Source organism: Pseudoliparis swirei, chromosome 17 (genome assembly GCF_029220125.1).
Source record: "Pseudoliparis swirei isolate HS2019 ecotype Mariana Trench chromosome 17, NWPU_hadal_v1, whole genome shotgun sequence".
NCBI classification, from domain to species: Eukaryota; Metazoa; Chordata; class Actinopteri; order Perciformes; family Liparidae; genus Pseudoliparis; species Pseudoliparis swirei.
The window spans coordinates 4,351,515-4,355,341 of NC_079404.1; positions in this window are offsets into that span (position 1 = coordinate 4,351,515).

A 3,827-nucleotide genomic window follows, 5' to 3' on the forward strand; every position below is an offset into this window, starting at 1 on the left:
ATATTTATATATATATATATAACAGTGTCTTGTAATCTATTCCTTATTTTTTTTCCGACGAAGCCCCTTTGAGGACCTCAAGAACCCCCTCAAGGACTCCTATATTGGCCCCCCACAATGGCCACCAGCGCTTTAAAAAAGGCATTCAGAGTTCTTCGTCCTGTGAGAAATTAGCTATCAACACTTTTCATACAGCCCAATTTCATATGCCATTTGGGTCACTTAGACCAAGCATGGCCCATCACACATGAATCATTTTTTCTTGGCAGCTGCTGCATTTTAAAAAAAGAAAGAAAAAGTGTGGGGGGGGGGGGGGGGGGAACGCCTGTAGGCACCCTGCTGTTGTAGCCTACCATCCTCTGGAGGAAGAAAACAACAAAAAGAATGGAATGATGGCCCTATTATTGTCTCACATGTGAAGGAGAGTGCCCAGGAGGAGGCTGCTGCAGGGGCTCAGCGTCATTGGCTGAAAAGATGCACCTTCCTACGATTTGTCCCTTCTTCTTTTTGACAGGTCTGAGTGGATTTCACCTTCTTTTAAAATGTCGCTCAAAGTGTGACTCCCGGCCCGCTCATCCTTGCTCTGGTAGGTATAAGGCCTGAAAGGATTTCGTGGGAATACGGTTGTTCTAATTGTGCATATTTCTATGTGTAAACCGGGGTTCGTGACTCTTTGAAGGTGAAGGTGCGCTGGATTTATCCAACAGCGAGCAGAGGGACTCCTCCTGTGCATCCAGGTGGTGGCGGCAGGAACTTTCAGAGTGACCTGACCTGACCTGACCTACAATGGTAATGCAGATGTAAACACAAGATGGCATGTATATGAAAGCAGACATGTAAGCTTTAAATCATATGCATATAATCACTTCTTGTTTTAAACATGCATTTCCTGTCATTATTTATCAATGTTTTTTTGTTGTGGTTGTTGTTGTCCTAATTATTTATTTATTTTGACCAGCAAAATGAAGCTTGCTTATATCTCACTGGCCCCCCAGAATATTTTTATTATTCATCTGAAATCTACATTTTAAGGTGGTATTTTGTTGATACAGAATAGTGTATAGTGGCACAGCCAGACCATAACTCATAAAAATACACTGTTATATTATTAGGCTGTATTATACTGAGGAAATAATAATAAAAACATATGTTTATAGCAGTGGCTTCGTTTGTGCGAGTGATGCTTTTTAATTTACATATCTCCCCATTATTGAAAAAAAATCATTTTCGATTTTCAATTAAATGTTCAGATGATTGTCTGAATGAAATGCGCAGCGTCACGGAATTATAGAAACAATAACGTTTCATTATAATTAATTAATACACATATTTAGTGACGCGTTGGGTGAGGCACATGCGCCTTACGCGTTATGAGACTGTGATTAGTTCATGTAGGTATTACATATAATGGATGGAAAATAATCATTTTGAAATCATTATTTTAACATTTACATTTTCATATTTGTTTCACAACTTATTTCAGTGAGCACACAAGTCATTTTGGATTAGTTATAAGCTGATTATTGGGATATTAAATAAACTGACTGTTTATTACAAATAATCCGTTTGGAGGATGACATCGGAGGATTAAGGAGTCAGAAACGGACAGTGAGACACGAGGATGCTGATGTCCGGCTATCCTGCTCGAGGCAAAGAGCCATAACCGTCTTGGTGGAGGAGCCCTGGACCCACCGCTCCTCCGATATTCCGGGGGAAGCTGCGCGCTGCTCCGCGCGTCGCTGCGGCGACCCGAGCGGTCCCTGCGGCTGGAAGCTATGGATGGATGGACATGGGCACTCTTCACTTTGACCAATTAAAAAAGGTTTTAATATCATAAATAACCTTCAGTGGGAAGAAAATAAATAAATAAAAACAAAAGCTTGGACAGATTTTCATTCACATCGAGAAAAGAAAAAAATGGATTTCTGCATGGCATGGAGCCGGTGGTCATTTTTTTCCGGGTAAAAAATAAGAAGATTCAAACTCATTAACGAGTGAATACATAAATACATGAATACACGACTCGTAATTGCATTCCTTTTATTCGGATTTTTTTAATGTGCGTGGGCCCACTGCAATCGCCCTGAAACAATAAATGCCCTTTGTGTGTGTGCCATGCTGCCACATGGTGTTTGGGACTATAGGTGCACGAGTGTGTGAGAGATAATTGTCCATTATCTCTGCATTGGGATTTGAAAGTCAAGAGTTGATCGTGGGTGTGCAACGGTCTCCCGTGGGGTGACCAAGGTCACGAACAGTTCAACGGTTCAGCTCGGGTATTGTGTTGGTGAGAACTGTCCTCCAAGTCTTGTCGCATCGCTTTAAAACCTTCAATCGGGCCCAAATAATAATAATAATAAGAAGAAGAATAATAAGAATAAGAACAAGAATAATTATAATTATAATAACTATAATAATAATTATATAAATAATTATAATAATTGTATTGGTACTAATATTATTATATTATTGTTATATTCGTGGTATTAATATTGTTATTATTAGTATTATCCTGGTGTCCTGACACAAGCTCGGAACATAACTTTATTGTGTCTTTTTGTGTTCTTTCATTTGTCCTATAGCCTATTTTTTTTAAATTAACAAATACTTATAACGTTTACAATTCAGGCGGCCCAGTGTGGCCTTGTGGGCATCTGTGTGAGATTGGTCCAATTTACATCCGGGTATAAACTTGACACGATGTATACAGGGAACGCGTCTGCAGGTTAAGGCCTGGCAAGTAGTGCGTGTGCGGGTGCACGGCGAGTGCGTGATCGCGTGTGGATGGAGATAGTGGCTTGTTTGGGTACAATCAATCAGCTTTTGATCGTAAATACTACGATTCACATTTCCCTGGAGGTGCTACAGCCGACGGACAGTGTGTTCAAATGACCATTTCCAATTATTGAGCAGAGAGGCCATAGATATACTGGCGGGTGACTGAGCGGCTGTCAGTGAACGCACCACCACAGGAGCGTGATGATGTCCAATGAAAAGAGTTCAGTTTAACAATCACTTAGGCAGTGGTCCTGAAAGAATATCAATAATACGTAATATAATATAATATATAAAACTGTACCATGTGCTTTATATCACAATTACCTATGTTTGCTGGGAGACCTCCGTCACATGAATGACATAATAAATAATAATTAATACTCCAGACCTCAGAGATTCACAGTTTAAGTCTTACATATCACTTACTTGCTTAATTTATTTATTTTTCATGTATTTTTTTCCATGTACATTTTGTAATCAATTCTATGTTTATGTTGTTGTTGTATTGCATATTAAAGAAACAGAACAAAATAAAAAAGAAGGTAAAAACACAATAAATATCTATCTCTGAAAGATATATATATATATATTTATATATGAATGTATATTTATATATATGTATATATAGATATGGACCGTCTATGTATACATCTCAAGCACTGCCCCCCCCCTCCCCATCCCCATAACACCCAAGGCGAAGTGTAGGCGTTTTGTTGCATTGCGCAGGAGAGCTGTAGTGAGTGTTCCCAGATCCATTCTGTTATTGTGAAACGATGTGGTGGTGGTGTCGCCCCCCCCCCCCCCCCCCCCCATCTTCACGGCTGCAGAGAGACCAGCTGGACAAGTGTCATTGTTGTGACACAGGGTCATTCTGATCATCAGGCCGGAGCAGATGCTCAGCAAGATGTAAACATGCACTATTCACCCAGACTTTGTGAATGAATGTGCCTTTGAAAGTGTCTGCACAAAAAGAACGGGAGGGATCCGCTCCAGATAAAGCTTATCCATTATCCATCTCAGATATATACTTTTTTTTATTTATGAAAATG